Source organism: Pleuronectes platessa, chromosome 21, assembly GCF_947347685.1.
Source record: "Pleuronectes platessa chromosome 21, fPlePla1.1, whole genome shotgun sequence".
NCBI classification, from domain to species: domain Eukaryota; kingdom Metazoa; phylum Chordata; class Actinopteri; order Pleuronectiformes; family Pleuronectidae; genus Pleuronectes; species Pleuronectes platessa.
The window spans coordinates 15,188,862-15,206,612 of NC_070646.1; the positions used below are offsets into that span (position 1 = coordinate 15,188,862).

Genomic DNA, 17,751 nt, shown 5'->3' on the forward strand with positions numbered 1-17,751 from the left:
TTACTTTTACAGTGTGACTTAAATCACAGAAACTGAAAGTTGGACAGTTTCAGCTCAGAGTGACCTGATGTATAAAATTGACTCTGGTGGGAATCGAACACAACCTTTGAATCCCTGTGAGTCTATTGTGTAGATTTTCACATATCACTCCATTGAGTAATATGTGGCATTGATAAAACACAGTGAAGACCATGTACACACTCAATCTTGTCAGTTTTCAGTCACGGTTTAACGTATAAAGCCGGACTCTTGTCGGACTCATGTGGGACTCAAACCAACAACCTTTGAATTACTCTACTTCCACTTAGTATGTCTCTTTGTATTGTGTGTGCACATTGTATAACATGTGTGTTTATCTGAATATTAGACTGGATATTGAAATCCTGTAAATGAAGAGACATTTAATATCTAGCCCTAATTAAATGAATCCATATAATCTAAAGAGACCGACTCTGGAGGGACTCGAACCCTCAACCTTTGAATTACTTGCCTCATTATTGTCTAGAAGTCCAATGCGCTATCCATTGCGCCACAGAGCCACATATCAACCTAGAGTGAGTCTGCTCTAAGATTTTGGACACATTGTATAACATGTCTGTGTACTGACGACTGACGGATTGGTCATCCTGGCAGATTTCATGGTCTCTAATGTTTGAGTTGAATGAGGGAATAACTTGATGAGTGTGAATTACTTTTACAGTGTGACTTAAATCACAGAAACTGAAAGTTGGACAGTTTCAGCTCAGAGTGACCTGATGTATAAAATTGATAACATATCACTCCATTGAGTAATATGTGGCATTGATAAAACACAGTGAAGACCATGTACACACTCAATCTTGTCAGTTTTCAGTCACGGTTTAACGTATAAAGCCGGACTCTTGTCGGACTCATGTGGGACTCAAACCAACAACCTTTGAATTACTCTACTTCCACTTAGTATGTCTCTTTGTATCATTTGTGCACATTGTATAACATTTGTTTATCTGAACATTAGTCTGGATATTGAAATGCTGTAAATGCAGAGACATTTAATATCTAGCCCTAATTAAATGAATCCATATAATCTAAAGAGACCGACTCTGGAGGGACTCGAACCCTCAACCTTTGAAATACTTGACTTATTGTCAAAAAGACTAATGCACTACCTATTGCACCAGAGATCCTTACTTCCATTTAGTATGTCTCTTTGTATTGTGTGTGCACATTGTATAACATGTGTGTTTATCTGAATATTAGACTGGATATTGAAATCCTGTAAATGAAGAGACATTTAATATCTAGCCCTAATTAAATGAATCCATATAATCTAAAGAGACCAACTCTGGAGGGACTCGAATCCTCAACCTTTGAATTACTTGCCTGATTATTGTCTAGAAGTCCAATGCGCTATCCATTGCGCCACAGAGCCACATATCAACCTAGAGTGAGTCTGTTCTAAGATTTTGGACACATTGTATAACATGTCTGTGTACTGACGACTGACGGATTGGTCATCCTGGCAGATTTCATGGTGTCTAATGTTTGAGTTGAATGAGGGAATAACTTGATGAGTGTGAATTACTTTTACAGTGTGACTTAAATCACAGAAACTGAAAGTTGGACAGTTTCAGCTCAGAGTGACCTGATGTATAAAATTGACTCTGGTGGGAATCGAACACAACCTTTGAATCCCTGTGAGGAGGCTATTGTGTAGATTTTCACATATCACTCCATTGAGTAATATGTGGCATTGATAAAACACAGTGAAGACCATGTACACACTCAATCTTGTCAGTTTTCAGTCACGGTTTAACGTATAAAGCCGGACTCTTGTCGGACTCATGTGGGACTCAAACCAACAACCTTTGAATTACTCTACTTCCACTTAGTATGTCTCTTTGTATTGTGTGTGCACATTGTATAACATGTGTGTTTATCTGAATATTAGACTGGATATTGAAATCCTGTAAATGAAGAGACATTTAATATCTAGCCCTAATTAAATGAATCCATATAATCTAAAGAGACCGACTCTGGAGAGACTCGAACCCTCAACCTTTGAATTACTTGCCTCATTATTGTCTAGAAGTCCAATGCGCTATCCATTGCGCCACAGAGCCACATATCAACCTAGAGTGAGTCTGTTCTAAGATTTTGGACACATTGTATAACATGTCTGTGTACTGACGACTGACGGATTGGTCATCCTGGCAGATTTCATGGTCTCTAATGTTTGAGTTGAATGAGGGAATAACTTGATGAGTGTGAATTACTTTTACAGTGTGACTTAAATCACAGAAACTGAAAGTTGGACAGTTTCAGCTCAGAGTGACCTGATGTATAAAATTGACTCTGGTGGGAATCGAACACAACCTTTGAATCCCTTTGAGGAGGCTATTGTGTAGATTTTCACATATCACTCCATTGAGTAATATGTGGGATTGATAAAACACAGTGAAGACCATGTACACACTCAATCTTGTCAGTTTTCAGTCACGGTTTAACGTATAAAGCCGGACTCATGTGGGACTCAAACCCACAACCTTTGAAATACTTGACTTATTGTCAAAAAGTCTAATGCACTACCTATTGCACCAGAGATCCTTACTTCCATTTAGTATGTCTCTTTGTATTGTGTGTGCACATTGTATAACATGTGTGTTTATCTGAACATTAGACTGGATATTGAAATCCTTTAAATGCAGAGACATTTAATATTTAGCCCTAATTAAATGAATCCATATAATCTAAAGAGACCGACTCTGGAGGGACTCGAATCCTCAACCTTTGAATTACTTGCCTGATTATTGTCTAGAAGTCCAATGCGCTATCCATTGCGCCACAGAGCCACATATCAACGTAGAGTGAGTCTGTTCTAAGATTTTGGACACATTGTATAACATGTCTGTGTACTGACGACTGACGGATTGGTCATCCTGGCAGATTTCATGGTCTCTAATGTTTGAGTTGAATGAGGGAATAACTTGATGAGTGTGAATTACTTTTACAGTGTGACTTAAATCACAGAAACTGAAAGTTGGACAGTTTCAGCTCAGAGTGACCTGATGTATAAAATTGATAACATATCACTCCATTGAGTAATATGTGGCATTGATAAAACACAGTGAAGACCATGTACACACTCAATCTTGTCAGTTTTCAGTCACGGTTTAACGTATAAAGCCGGACTCATGTGGGACTCAAACCAACAACCTTTGAATTACTCTACTTCCACTTAGTATGTCTCTTTGTATCATTTGTGCACATTGTATAACATTTGTTTATCTGAACATTAGTCTGGATATTGAAATGCTGTAAATGCAGAGACATTTAATATCTAGCCCTAATTAAATGAATCCATATAATCTAAAGAGACCGACTCTGGAGGGACTCGAACCCTCAACCTTTGAATTACTTGCCTGATTATTGTCTAGAAGTCCAATGCGCTATCCATTGCGCCACAGAGCCACATATCAACCTAGAGTGAGTCTGTTCTAATATTTTGGACACATTGTATAACATGTCTGTGTACTGACGACTGACGGATTGGTAATCCTGGCAGATTTCATGGTCTCTAATGTTTGAGTTGAATGAGGGAATAACTTGATGAGTGTGAATTACTTTTACAGTGTGACTTAAATCACAGAAACTGAAAGTTGGACAGTTTCAGCTCAGAGTGACCTGATGTATAAAATTGACTCTGGTGGGAATCGAACACAACCTTTGAATCCCTGTGAGTCTATTGTGTAGATTTTCACATATCACTCCATTGAGTAATATGTGGCATTGATAAAACACAGTGAAGACCATGTACACACTCAATCTTGTCAGTTTTCAGTCACGGTTTAACGTATAAAGCCGGACTCTTGTCGGACTCATGTGGGACTCAAACCAACAACCTTTGAATTACTCTACTTCCACTTAGTATGTCTCTTTGTATTGTGTGTGCACATTGTATAACATGTGTGTTTATCTGAATATTAGACTGGATATTGAAATCCTGTAAATGAAGAGACATTTAATATCTAGCCCTAATTAAATGAATCCATATAATCTAAAGAGACCGACTCTGGAGGGACTCGAACCCTCAACCTTTGAATTACTTGCCTCATTATTGTCTAGAAGTCCAATGCGCTATCCATTGCGCCACAGAGCCACATATCAACCTAGAGTGAGTCTGCTCTAAGATTTTGGACACATTGTATAACATGTCTGTGTACTGACGACTGACGGATTGGTCATCCTGGCAGATTTCATGGTCTCTAATGTTTGAGTTGAATGAGGGAATAACTTGATGAGTGTGAATTACTTTTACAGTGTGACTTAAATCACAGAAACTGAAAGTTGGACAGTTTCAGCTCAGAGTGACCTGATGTATAAAATTGACTCTGGTGGGAATCGAACACAACCTTTGAATCCCTGTGAGGAGGCTATTGTGTAGATTTTCACATATCACTCCATTGAGTAATATGTGGGATTGATAAAACACAGTGAAGACCATGTACACACTCAATCTTGTCAGTTTTCAGTCACGGTTTAACGTATAAAGCCGGACTCATGTGGGACTCAAACCCACAACCTTTGAAATACTTGACTTATTGTCAAAAAGTCTAATGCACTACCTATTGCACCAGAGATCCTTACTTCCATTTAGTATGTCTCTTTGTATTGTGTGTGCACATTGTATAACATGTGTGTTTATCTGAACATTAGACTGGATATTGAAATCCTTTAAATGCAGAGACATTTAATATTTAGCCCTAATTAAATGAATCCATATAATCTAAAGAGACCGACTCTGGAGGGACTCGAATCCTCAACCTTTGAATTACTTGCCTGATTATTGTCTAGAAGTCCAATGCGCTATCCATTGCGCCACAGAGACACATATCAACCTAGAGTGAGTCTGTTCTAAGATTTTGGACACATTGTATAACATGTCTGTGTACTGACGACTGACGGATTGGTCATCCTGGCAGATTTCATGGTCTCTAATGTTTGAGTTGAATGAGGGAATAACTTGATGAGTGTGAATTACTTTTACAGTGTGACTTAAATCACAGAAACTGAAAGTTGGACAGTTTCAGCTCAGAGTGACCTGATGTATAAAATTGACTCTGGTGCGAATCGAACACAACCTTTGAATCCCTGTGAGGAGGCTATTGTGTAGATTTTCACATATCACTCCATTGAGTAATATGTGGCATTGATAAAACAGAGTGAAGACCATGTACACACTCAATCTTGTCAGTTTTCAGTCACGGTTTAACGTATAAAGCCGGACTCTTGTCGGACTCATGTGGGACTCAAACCAACAACCTTTGAATTACTCTACTTCCACTTAGTATGTCTCTTTGTATCATTTGTGCACATTGTATAACATTTGTTTATCTGAACATTAGTCTGGATATTGAAATGCTGTAAATGCAGAGACATTTAATATCTAGCCCTAATTAAATGAATCCATATAATCCAAAGAGACCGACTCTGGAGGGACTCGAACCCTCAACCTTTGAATTACTTGCCTGATTATTGTCTAGAAGTCCAATGCGCTATCCATTGCGCCACAGAGCCACATATCAACCTAGAGTGAGTCTGTTCTAAGATTTTGGACACATTGTATAACATGTCTGTGTACTGACGACTGACGGATTGGTCATCCTGGCAGATTTCATGGTCTCTAATGTTTGAGTTGAATGAGGGAATAACTTGATGAGTGTGAATTACTTTTACAGTGTGACTTAAATCACAGAAACTGAAAGTTGGACAGTTTCAGCTCAGAGTGACCTGATGTATAAAATTGATAACATATCACTCCATTGAGTAATATGTGGCATTGATAAAACACAGTGAAGACCATGTACACACTCAATCTTGTCAGTTTTCAGTCACGGTTTAACGTATAAAGCCGGACTCTTGTCGGACTCATGTGGGACTCAAACCAACAACCTTTGAATTACTCTACTTCCACTTAGTATGTCTCTTTGTATCATTTGTGCACATTGTATAACATTTGTTTATCTGAACATTAGTCTGGATATTGAAATGCTGTAAATGCAGAGACATTTAATATCTAGCCCTAATTAAATGAATCCATATAATCTAAAGAGACCGACTCTGGAGGGACTCGAACCCTCAACCTTTGAAATACTTGACTTATTGTCAAAAAGACTAATGCACTACCTATTGCACCAGAGATCCTTACTTCCATTTAGTATGTCTCTTTGTATTGTGTGTGCACATTGTATAACATGTGTGTTTATCTGAATATTAGACTGGATATTGAAATCCTGTAAATGAAGAGACATTTAATATCTAGCCCTAATTAAATGAATCCATATAATCTAAAGAGACCGACTCTGGAGGGACTCGAATCCTCAACCTTTGAATTACTTGCCTGATTATTGTCTAGAAGTCCAATGCGCTATCCATTGCGCCACAGAGCCACATATCAACCTAGAGTGAGTCTGTTCTAAGATTTTGGACACATTGTATAACATGTCTGTGTACTGACGACTGACGGATTGGTCATCCTGGCAGATTTCATGGTGTCTAATGTTTGAGTTGAATGAGGGAATAACTTGATGAGTGTGAATTACTTTTACAGTGTGACTTAAATCACAGAAACTGAAAGTTGGACAGTTTCAGCTCAGAGTGACCTGATGTATAAAATTGACTCTGGTGGGAATCGAACACAACCTTTGAATCCCTGTGAGTCTATTGTGTAGATTTTCACATATCACTCCATTGAGTAATATGTGGCATTGATAAAACACAGTGAAGACCATGTACACACTCAATCTTGTCAGTTTTCAGTCACGGTTTAACGTATAAAGCCGGACTCTTGTCGGACTCATGTGGGACTCAAACCAACAACCTTTGAATTACTCTACTTCCACTTAGTATGTCTCTTTGTATTGTGTGTGCACATTGTATAACATGTGTGTTTATCTGAATATTAGACTGGATATTGAAATCCTGTAAATGAAGAGACATTTAATATCTAGCCCTAATTAAATGAATCCATATAATCTAAAGAGACCGACTCTGGAGGGACTCGAACCCTCAACCTTTGAATTACTTGCCTCATTATTGTCTAGAAGTCCAATGCGCTATCCATTGCGCCACAGAGCCACATATCAACCTAGAGTGAGTCTGCTCTAAGATTTTGGACACATTGTATAACATGTCTGTGTACTGACGACTGACGGATTGGTCATCCTGGCAGATTTCATGGTCTCTAATGTTTGAGTTGAATGAGGGAATAACTTGATGAGTGTGAATTACTTTTACAGTGTGACTTAAATCACAGAAACTGAAAGTTGGACAGTTTCAGCTCAGAGTGACCTGATGTATAAAATTGACTCTGGTGGGAATCGAACACAACCTTTGAATCCCTGTGAGGAGGCTATTGTGTAGATTTTCACATATCACTCCATTGAGTAATATGTGGGATTGATAAAACACAGTGAAGACCATGTACACACTCAATCTTGTCAGTTTTCAGTCACGGTTTAACGTATAAAGCCGGACTCATGTGGGACTCAAACCCACAACCTTTGAAATACTTGACTTATTGTCAAAAAGTCTAATGCACTACCTATTGCACCAGAGATCCTTACTTCCATTTAGTATGTCTCTTTGTATTGTGTGTGCACATTGTATAACATGTGTGTTTATCTGAACATTAGACTGGATATTGAAATCCTTTAAATGCAGAGACATTTAATATTTAGCCCTAATTAAATGAATCCATATAATCTAAAGAGACCGACTCTGGAGGGACTCGAATCCTCAACCTTTGAATTACTTGCCTGATTATTGTCTAGAAGTCCAATGCGCTATCCATTGCGCCACAGAGACACATATCAACCTAGAGTGAGTCTGTTCTAAGATTTTGGACACATTGTATAACATGTCTGTGTACTGACGACTGACGGATTGGTCATCCTGGCAGATTTCATGGTCTCTAATGTTTGAGTTGAATGAGGGAATAACTTGATGAGTGTGAATTACTTTTACAGTGTGACTTAAATCACAGAAACTGAAAGTTGGACAGTTTCAGCTCAGAGTGACCTGATGTATAAAATTGACTCTGGTGCGAATCGAACACAACCTTTGAATCCCTGTGAGGAGGCTATTGTGTAGATTTTCACATATCACTCCATTGAGTAATATGTGGCATTGATAAAACAGAGTGAAGACCATGTACACACTCAATCTTGTCAGTTTTCAGTCACGGTTTAACGTATAAAGCCGGACTCTTGTCGGACTCATGTGGGACTCAAACCAACAACCTTTGAATTACTCTACTTCCACTTAGTATGTCTCTTTGTATCATTTGTGCACATTGTATAACATTTGTTTATCTGAACATTAGTCTGGATATTGAAATGCTGTAAATGCAGAGACATTTAATATCTAGCCCTAATTAAATGAATCCATATAATCCAAAGAGACCGACTCTGGAGGGACTCGAACCCTCAACCTTTGAATTACTTGCCTGATTATTGTCTAGAAGTCCAATGCGCTATCCATTGCGCCACAGAGCCACATATCAACCTAGAGTGAGTCTGTTCTAAGATTTTGGACACATTGTATAACATGTCTGTGTACTGACGACTGACGGATTGGTCATCCTGGCAGATTTCATGGTCTCTAATGTTTGAGTTGAATGAGGGAATAACTTGATGAGTGTGAATTACTTTTACAGTGTGACTTAAATCACAGAAACTGAAAGTTGGACAGTTTCAGCTCAGAGTGACCTGATGTATAAAATTGATAACATATCACTCCATTGAGTAATATGTGGCATTGATAAAACACAGTGAAGACCATGTACACACTCAATCTTGTCAGTTTTCAGTCACGGTTTAACGTATAAAGCCGGACTCTTGTCGGACTCATGTGGGACTCAAACCAACAACCTTTGAATTACTCTACTTCCACTTAGTATGTCTCTTTGTATCATTTGTGCACATTGTATAACATTTGTTTATCTGAACATTAGTCTGGATATTGAAATGCTGTAAATGCAGAGACATTTAATATCTAGCCCTAATTAAATGAATCCATATAATCTAAAGAGACCGACTCTGGAGGGACTCGAACCCTCAACCTTTGAAATACTTGACTTATTGTCAAAAAGACTAATGCACTACCTATTGCACCAGAGATCCTTACTTCCATTTAGTATGTCTCTTTGTATTGTGTGTGCACATTGTATAACATGTGTGTTTATCTGAATATTAGACTGGATATTGAAATCCTGTAAATGAAGAGACATTTAATATCTAGCCCTAATTAAATGAATCCATATAATCTAAAGAGACCGACTCTGGAGGGACTCGAATCCTCAACCTTTGAATTACTTGCCTGATTATTGTCTAGAAGTCCAATGCGCTATCCATTGCGCCACAGAGCCACATATCAACCTAGAGTGAGTCTGTTCTAAGATTTTGGACACATTGTATAACATGTCTGTGTACTGACGACTGACGGATTGGTCATCCTGGCAGATTTCATGGTGTCTAATGTTTGAGTTGAATGAGGGAATAACTTGATGAGTGTGAATTACTTTTACAGTGTGACTTAAATCACAGAAACTGAAAGTTGGACAGTTTCAGCTCAGAGTGACCTGATGTATAAAATTGACTCTGGTGGGAATCGAACACAACCTTTGAATCCCTGTGAGGAGGCTATTGTGTAGATTTTCACATATCACTCCATTGAGTAATATGTGGCATTGATAAAACACAGTGAAGACCATGTACACACTCAATCTTGTCAGTTTTCAGTCACGGTTTAACGTATAAAGCCGGACTCTTGTCGGACTCATGTGGGACTCAAACCAACAACCTTTGAATTACTCTACTTCCACTTAGTATGTCTCTTTGTATTGTGTGTGCACATTGTATAACATGTGTGTTTATCTGAATATTAGACTGGATATTGAAATCCTGTAAATGAAGAGACATTTAATATCTAGCCCTAATTAAATGAATCCATATAATCTAAAGAGACCGACTCTGGAGAGACTCGAACCCTCAACCTTTGAATTACTTGCCTCATTATTGTCTAGAAGTCCAATGCGCTATCCATTGCGCCACAGAGCCACATATCAACCTAGAGTGAGTCTGTTCTAAGATTTTGGACACATTGTATAACATGTCTGTGTACTGACGACTGACGGATTGGTCATCCTGGCAGATTTCATGGTCTCTAATGTTTGAGTTGAATGAGGGAATAACTTGATGAGTGTGAATTACTTTTACAGTGTGACTTAAATCACAGAAACTGAAAGTTGGACAGTTTCAGCTCAGAGTGACCTGATGTATAAAATTGACTCTGGTGGGAATCGAACACAACCTTTGAATCCCTTTGAGGAGGCTATTGTGTAGATTTTCACATATCACTCCATTGAGTAATATGTGGGATTGATAAAACACAGTGAAGACCATGTACACACTCAATCTTGTCAGTTTTCAGTCACGGTTTAACGTATAAAGCCGGACTCATGTGGGACTCAAACCCACAACCTTTGAAATACTTGACTTATTGTCAAAAAGTCTAATGCACTACCTATTGCACCAGAGATCCTTACTTCCATTTAGTATGTCTCTTTGTATTGTGTGTGCACATTGTATAACATGTGTGTTTATCTGAACATTAGACTGGATATTGAAATCCTTTAAATGCAGAGACATTTAATATTTAGCCCTAATTAAATGAATCCATATAATCTAAAGAGACCGACTCTGGAGGGACTCGAATCCTCAACCTTTGAATTACTTGCCTGATTATTGTCTAGAAGTCCAATGCGCTATCCATTGCGCCACAGAGCCACATATCAACGTAGAGTGAGTCTGTTCTAAGATTTTGGACACATTGTATAACATGTCTGTGTACTGACGACTGACGGATTGGTCATCCTGGCAGATTTCATGGTCTCTAATGTTTGAGTTGAATGAGGGAATAACTTGATGAGTGTGAATTACTTTTACAGTGTGACTTAAATCACAGAAACTGAAAGTTGGACAGTTTCAGCTCAGAGTGACCTGATGTATAAAATTGATAACATATCACTCCATTGAGTAATATGTGGCATTGATAAAACACAGTGAAGACCATGTACACACTCAATCTTGTCAGTTTTCAGTCACGGTTTAACGTATAAAGCCGGACTCTTGTCGGACTCATGTGGGACTCAAAGCAACAACCTTTGAATTACTCTACTTCCACTTAGTATGTCTCTTTGTATTGTGTGTGCACATTGTATAACATGTGTGTTTATCTGAATATTAGACTGGATATTGAAATCCTGTAAATGCAGAGACATTTAATATCTAGCCCTAATTAAATGAATCCATATAATCTAAAGAGACCGACTCTGGAGGGACTCGAATCCTCAACATTTGAATTACTTGCCTGATTATTGTCTAGAAGTCCAATGCGCTATCCATTGCGCCACAGAGACACATATCAACCTAGAGTGAGTCTGTTCTAAGATTTTGGACACATTGTATAACATGTCTGTGTACTGACGACTGACGGATTGGTCATCCTGGCAGATTTCATGGTCTCTAATGTTTGAGTTGAATGAGGGAATAACTTGATGAGTGTGAATTACTTTTACAGTGTGACTTAAATCACAGAAACTGAAAGTTGGACAGTTTCAGCTCAGAGTGACCTGATGTATAAAATTGACTCTGGTGCGAATCGAACACAACCTTTGAATCCCTGTGAGGAGGCTATTGTGTAGATTTTCACATATCACTCCAGTGAGTAATATGTGGCATTGATAAAACACAGTGAAGACCATGTACACACTCAATCTTGTCAGTTTTCAGTCACGGTTTAACGTATAAAGCCCGACTCTTGTGGGACTCAAACCCACAACCTTTGAAATACTTGACTTATTGTCAAAAAGACTAATGCACTACCTATTGCCCCAGAGATCCTTACTTCCATTTAGTATGGCTCTTTGTATTGTGTGTGCACATTGTATAACATGTGTGTTTATCTGAATATTAGACTGGATATTGAAATCCTGTAAATGAAGAGACATTTAATATCTAGCCCTAATTAAATGAATCCATATAATCTAAAGAGACCGACTCTGGAGGGACTCGAATCCTCAACCTTTGAATTACTTGCCTGATTATTGTCTAGAAGTCCAATGCGCTATCCATTGCGCCACAGAGACACATATCAACCTAGAGTGAGTCTGTTCTAAGATTTTGGACACATTGTATAACATGTCTGTGTACTGACGACTGACGGATTGGTCATCCTGGCAGATTTCATGGTCTCTAATGTTTGAGTTGAATGAGGGAATAACTTGATGAGTGTGAATTACTTTTACAGTGTGACTTAAATCACAGAAACTGAAAGTTGGACAGTTTCAGCTCAGAGTGACCTGATGTATAAAATTGACTCTGGTGCGAATCGAACACAACCTTTGAATCCCTGTGAGGAGGCTATTGTGTAGATTTTCACATATCACTCCATTGAGTAATATGTGGCATTGATAAAACACAGTGAAGACCATGTACACACTCAATCTTGTCAGTTTTCAGTCACGGTTTAACGTATAAAGCCCGACTCTTGTGGGACTCAAACCCACAACCTTTGAAATACTTGACTTATTGTCAAAAAGACTAATGCACTACCTATTGCCCCAGAGATCCTTACTTCCATTTAGTATGTCTCTTTGTATTGTGTGTGCACATTGTATAACATGTGTGTTTATCTGAATATTAGACTGGATATTGAAATCCTGTAAATGAAGAGACATTTAATATCTAGCCCTAATTAAATGAATCCATATAATCTAAAGAGACCGACTCTGGAGGGACTCGAATCCTCAACCTTTGAATTACTTGCCTGATTATTGTCTAGAAGTCCAATGCGCTATCCATTGCGCCACAGAGACACATATCAACCTAGAGTGAGTCTGTTCTAAGATTTTGGACACATTGTATAACATGTCTGTGTACTGACGACTGACGGATTGGTCATCCTGGCAGATTTCATGGTCTCTAATGTTTGAGTTGAATGAGGGAATAACTTGATGAGTGTGAATTACTTTTACAGTGTGACTTAAATCACAGAAACTGAAAGTTGGACAGTTTCAGCTCAGAGTGACCTGATGTATAAAATTGACTCTGGTGCGAATCGAACACAACCTTTGAATCCCTGTGAGGAGGCTATTGTGTAGATTTTCACATATCACTCCATTGAGTAATATGTGGCATTGATAAAAAACAGTGAAGACCATGTACACACTAAATCTTGTCAGTTTTCAGTCACGGTTTAACGTATAAAGCCGGACTCATGTGGGACTCAAACCAACAACCTTTGAATTACTCTACTTCCACTTAGTATGTCTCTTTGTATCATTTGTGCACATTGTATAACATTTGTTTATCTGAACATTAGTCTGGATATTGAAATGCTGTAAATGCAGAGACATTTAATATCTAGCCCTAATTAAATGAATCCATATAATCTAAAGAGACCGACTCTGGAGGGACTCGAACCCTCAACCTTTGAATTACTTGCCTGATTATTGTCTAGAAGTCCAATGCGCTATCCATTGCGCCACAGAGCCACATATCAACCTAGAGTGAGTCTGTTCTAATATTTTGGACACATTGTATAACATGTCTGTGTACTGACGACTGACGGATTGGTAATCCTGGCAGATTTCATGGTCTCTAATGTTTGAGTTGAATGAGGGAATAACTTGATGAGTGTGAATTACTTTTACAGTGTGACTTAAATCACAGAAACTGAAAGTTGGACAGTTTCAGCTCAGAGTGACCTGATGTATAAAATTGACTCTGGTGGGAATCGAACACAACCTTTGAATCCCTGTGAGTCTATTGTGTAGATTTTCACATATCACTCCATTGAGTAATATGTGGCATTGATAAAACACAGTGAAGACCATGTACACACTCAATCTTGTCAGTTTTCAGTCACGGTTTAACGTATAAAGCCGGACTCTTGTCGGACTCATGTGGGACTCAAACCAACAACCTTTGAATTACTCTACTTCCACTTAGTATGTCTCTTTGTATTGTGTGTGCACATTGTATAACATGTGTGTTTATCTGAATATTAGACTGGATATTGAAATCCTGTAAATGAAGAGACATTTAATATCTAGCCCTAATTAAATGAATCCATATAATCTAAAGAGACCGACTCTGGAGGGACTCGAACCCTCAACCTTTGAATTACTTGCCTCATTATTGTCTAGAAGTCCAATGCGCTATCCATTGCGCCACAGAGCCACATATCAACCTAGAGTGAGTCTGCTCTAAGATTTTGGACACATTGTATAACATGTCTGTGTACTGACGACTGACGGATTGGTCATCCTGGCAGATTTCATGGTCTCTAATGTTTGAGTTGAATGAGGGAATAACTTGATGAGTGTGAATTACTTTTACAGTGTGACTTAAATCACAGAAACTGAAAGTTGGACAGTTTCAGCTCAGAGTGACCTGATGTATAAAATTGACTCTGGTGGGAATCGAACACAACCTTTGAATCCCTGTGAGGAGGCTATTGTGTAGATTTTCACATATCACTCCATTGAGTAATATGTGGGATTGATAAAACACAGTGAAGACCATGTACACACTCAATCTTGTCAGTTTTCAGTCACGGTTTAACGTATAAAGCCGGACTCATGTGGGACTCAAACCCACAACCTTTGAAATACTTGACTTATTGTCAAAAAGTCTAATGCACTACCTATTGCACCAGAGATCCTTACTTCCATTTAGTATGTCTCTTTGTATTGTGTGTGCACATTGTATAACATGTGTGTTTATCTGAACATTAGACTGGATATTGAAATCCTTTAAATGCAGAGACATTTAATATTTAGCCCTAATTAAATGAATCCATATAATCTAAAGAGACCGACTCTGGAGGGACTCGAATCCTCAACCTTTGAATTACTTGCCTGATTATTGTCTAGAAGTCCAATGCGCTATCCATTGCGCCACAGAGACACATATCAACCTAGAGTGAGTCTGTTCTAAGATTTTGGACACATTGTATAACATGTCTGTGTACTGACGACTGACGGATTGGTCATCCTGGCAGATTTCATGGTCTCTAATGTTTGAGTTGAATGAGGGAATAACTTGATGAGTGTGAATTACTTTTACAGTGTGACTTAAATCACAGAAACTGAAAGTTGGACAGTTTCAGCTCAGAGTGACCTGATGTATAAAATTGACTCTGGTGCGAATCGAACACAACCTTTGAATCCCTGTGAGGAGGCTATTGTGTAGATTTTCACATATCACTCCATTGAGTAATATGTGGCATTGATAAAAAACAGTGAAGACCATGTACACACTAAATCTTGTCAGTTTTCAGTCACGGTTTAACGTATAAAGCCGGACTCATGTGGGACTCAAACCAACAACCTTTGAATTACTCTACTTCCACTTAGTATGTCTCTTTGTATCATTTGTGCACATTGTATAACATTTGTTTATCTGAACATTAGTCTGGATATTGAAATGCTGTAAATGCAGAGACATTTAATATCTAGCCCTAATTAAATGAATCCATATAATCTAAAGAGACCGACTCTGGAGGGACTCGAACCCTCAACCTTTGAATTACTTGCCTGATTATTGTCTAGAAGTCCAATGCGCTATCCATTGCGCCACAGAGCCACATATCAACCTAGAGTGAGTCTGTTCTAATATTTTGGACACATTGTATAACATGTCTGTGTACTGACGACTGACGGATTGGTAATCCTGGCAGATTTCATGGTCTCTAATGTTTGAGTTGAATGAGGGAATAACTTGATGAGTGTGAATTACTTTTACAGTGTGACTTAAATCACAGAAACTGAAAGTTGGACAGTTTCAGCTCAGAGTGACCTGATGTATAAAATTGACTCTGGTGGGAATCGAACACAACCTTTGAATCCCTGTGAGGAGGCTATTGTGTAGATTTTCACATATCACTCCATTGAGTAATATGTGGCATTGATAAAACACAGTGAAGACCATGTACACACTCAATCTTGTCAGTTTTCAGTCACGGTTTAACGTATAAAGCCGGACTCATGTGGGACTCAAACCCACAACCTTTGAAATACTTGACTTATTGTCAAAAAGTCTAATGCACTACCTATTGCACCAGAGATCCTTACTTCCATTTAGTATGTCTCTTTGTATTGTGTGTGCAGATTGTATAACATGTGTGTTTATCTGAACATTAGACTGGATATTGAAATCCTTTAAATGCAGAGACATTTAATATTTAGCCCTAATTAAATGAATCCATATAATCTAAAGAGACCGACTCTGGAGGGACTCGAATCCTCAACCTTTGAATTACTTGCCTGATTATTGTCTAGAAGTCCAATGCGCTATCCATTGCGCCACAGAGCCACATATCAACGTAGAGTGAGTCTGTTCTAAGATTTTGGACACATTGTATAACATGTCTGTGTACTGACGACTGACGGATTGGTCATCCTGGCAGATTTCATGGTCTCTAATGTTTGAGTTGAATGAGGGAATAACTTGATGAGTGTGAATTACTTTTACAGTGTGACTTAAATCACAGAAACTGAAAGTTGGACAGTTTCAGCTCAGAGTGACCTGATGTATAAAATTGATAACATATCACTCCATTGAGTAATATGTGGCATTGATAAAACACAGTGAAGACCATGTACACACTCAATCTTGTCAGTTTTCAGTCACGGTTTAACGTATAAAGCCGGACTCTTGTCGGACTCATGTGGGACTCAAAGCAACAACCTTTGAATTACTCTACTTCCACTTAGTATGTCTCTTTGTATTGTGTGTGCACATTGTATAACATGTGTGTTTATCTGAATATTAGACTGGATATTGAAATCCTGTAAATGCAGAGACATTTAATATCTAGCCCTAATTAAATGAATCCATATAATCTAAAGAGACCGACTCTGGAGGGACTCGAATCCTCAACCTTTGAATTACTTGCCTGATTATTGTCTAGAAGTCCAATGCGCTATCCATTGCGCCACAGAGACACATATCAACCTAGAGTGAGTCTGTTCTAAGATTTTGGACACATTGTATAACATGTCTGTGTACTGACGACTGACGGATTGGTCATCCTGGCAGATTTCATGGTCTCTAATGTTTGAGTTGAATGAGGGAATAACTTGATGAGTGTGAATTACTTTTACAGTGTGACTTAAATCACAGAAACTGAAAGTTGGACAGTTTCAGCTCAGAGTGACCTGATGTATAAAATTGACTCTGGTGCGAATCGAACACAACCTTTGAATCCCTGTGAGGAGGCTATTGTGTAGATTTTCACATATCACTCCATTGAGTAATATGTGGCATTGATAAAACACAGTGAAGACCATGTACACACTCAATCTTGTCAGTTTTCAGTCACGGTTTAACGTATAAAGCCCGACTCTTGTGGGACTCAAACCCACAACCTTTGAAATACTTGACTTATTGTCAAAAAGAATAATGCACTACCTATTGCCCCAGAGATCCTTACTTCCATTTAGTATGGCTCTTTGTATTGTGTGTGCACATTGTATAACATGTGTGTTTATCTGAATATTAGACTGGATATTGAAATCCTGTAAATGAAGAGACATTTAATATCTAGCCCTAATTAAATGAATCCATATAATCTAAAGAGACCGACTCTGGAGGGACTCGAATCCTCAACCTTTGAATTACTTGCCTGATTATTGTCTAGAAGTCC

The 17,751-nt window shown here is 38.3% G+C and overlaps 16 non-coding genes across 16 annotated transcripts; all 16 read right to left on the bottom strand.

The window, feature by feature from the left end:
* Positions 1-447: 447 nt before the first annotated feature.
* On the bottom strand, positions 448-539 carry trnar-ucu (transfer RNA arginine (anticodon UCU)). The gene is given in 2 exon segments: positions 448-483; positions 503-539. It is a non-coding gene; the product is annotated as a tRNA-Arg (tRNA).
* A 1,471-nt stretch (positions 540-2,010) lies between these two features.
* Positions 2,011-2,102, bottom strand: trnar-ucu (transfer RNA arginine (anticodon UCU)). Its single transcript is given in 2 exon segments — positions 2,011-2,046; positions 2,066-2,102. It is a non-coding gene; the product is annotated as a tRNA-Arg (tRNA).
* A 637-nt stretch (positions 2,103-2,739) lies between these two features.
* trnar-ucu (transfer RNA arginine (anticodon UCU)) lies at positions 2,740-2,831 on the bottom strand. Its single transcript is given in 2 exon segments — positions 2,740-2,775; positions 2,795-2,831. It is a non-coding gene; the product is annotated as a tRNA-Arg (tRNA).
* A 527-nt stretch (positions 2,832-3,358) lies between these two features.
* Positions 3,359-3,450, bottom strand: trnar-ucu (transfer RNA arginine (anticodon UCU)). The gene is given in 2 exon segments: positions 3,359-3,394; positions 3,414-3,450. It is a non-coding gene; the product is annotated as a tRNA-Arg (tRNA).
* A 596-nt stretch (positions 3,451-4,046) lies between these two features.
* Positions 4,047-4,138, bottom strand: trnar-ucu (transfer RNA arginine (anticodon UCU)). The gene is given in 2 exon segments: positions 4,047-4,082; positions 4,102-4,138. It is a non-coding gene; the product is annotated as a tRNA-Arg (tRNA).
* A 1,326-nt stretch (positions 4,139-5,464) lies between these two features.
* trnar-ucu (transfer RNA arginine (anticodon UCU)) lies at positions 5,465-5,556 on the bottom strand. The gene is given in 2 exon segments: positions 5,465-5,500; positions 5,520-5,556. It is a non-coding gene; the product is annotated as a tRNA-Arg (tRNA).
* A 780-nt stretch (positions 5,557-6,336) lies between these two features.
* Positions 6,337-6,428, bottom strand: trnar-ucu (transfer RNA arginine (anticodon UCU)). The gene is given in 2 exon segments: positions 6,337-6,372; positions 6,392-6,428. It is a non-coding gene; the product is annotated as a tRNA-Arg (tRNA).
* A 596-nt stretch (positions 6,429-7,024) lies between these two features.
* Positions 7,025-7,116, bottom strand: trnar-ucu (transfer RNA arginine (anticodon UCU)). The gene is given in 2 exon segments: positions 7,025-7,060; positions 7,080-7,116. It is a non-coding gene; the product is annotated as a tRNA-Arg (tRNA).
* Positions 7,117-8,442: 1,326 nt separating this feature from the next.
* trnar-ucu (transfer RNA arginine (anticodon UCU)) lies at positions 8,443-8,534 on the bottom strand. The gene is given in 2 exon segments: positions 8,443-8,478; positions 8,498-8,534. It is a non-coding gene; the product is annotated as a tRNA-Arg (tRNA).
* A 780-nt stretch (positions 8,535-9,314) lies between these two features.
* Positions 9,315-9,406, bottom strand: trnar-ucu (transfer RNA arginine (anticodon UCU)). Its single transcript is given in 2 exon segments — positions 9,315-9,350; positions 9,370-9,406. It is a non-coding gene; the product is annotated as a tRNA-Arg (tRNA).
* A 599-nt stretch (positions 9,407-10,005) lies between these two features.
* Positions 10,006-10,097, bottom strand: trnar-ucu (transfer RNA arginine (anticodon UCU)). The gene is given in 2 exon segments: positions 10,006-10,041; positions 10,061-10,097. It is a non-coding gene; the product is annotated as a tRNA-Arg (tRNA).
* A 637-nt stretch (positions 10,098-10,734) lies between these two features.
* trnar-ucu (transfer RNA arginine (anticodon UCU)) lies at positions 10,735-10,826 on the bottom strand. Its single transcript is given in 2 exon segments — positions 10,735-10,770; positions 10,790-10,826. It is a non-coding gene; the product is annotated as a tRNA-Arg (tRNA).
* A 2,676-nt stretch (positions 10,827-13,502) lies between these two features.
* On the bottom strand, positions 13,503-13,594 carry trnar-ucu (transfer RNA arginine (anticodon UCU)). The gene is given in 2 exon segments: positions 13,503-13,538; positions 13,558-13,594. It is a non-coding gene; the product is annotated as a tRNA-Arg (tRNA).
* Positions 13,595-14,190: 596 nt separating this feature from the next.
* On the bottom strand, positions 14,191-14,282 carry trnar-ucu (transfer RNA arginine (anticodon UCU)). Its single transcript is given in 2 exon segments — positions 14,191-14,226; positions 14,246-14,282. It is a non-coding gene; the product is annotated as a tRNA-Arg (tRNA).
* Positions 14,283-15,597: 1,315 nt separating this feature from the next.
* trnar-ucu (transfer RNA arginine (anticodon UCU)) lies at positions 15,598-15,689 on the bottom strand. Its single transcript is given in 2 exon segments — positions 15,598-15,633; positions 15,653-15,689. It is a non-coding gene; the product is annotated as a tRNA-Arg (tRNA).
* Positions 15,690-16,326: 637 nt separating this feature from the next.
* On the bottom strand, positions 16,327-16,418 carry trnar-ucu (transfer RNA arginine (anticodon UCU)). The gene is given in 2 exon segments: positions 16,327-16,362; positions 16,382-16,418. It is a non-coding gene; the product is annotated as a tRNA-Arg (tRNA).
* Positions 16,419-17,751: the final 1,333 nt, after the last annotated feature.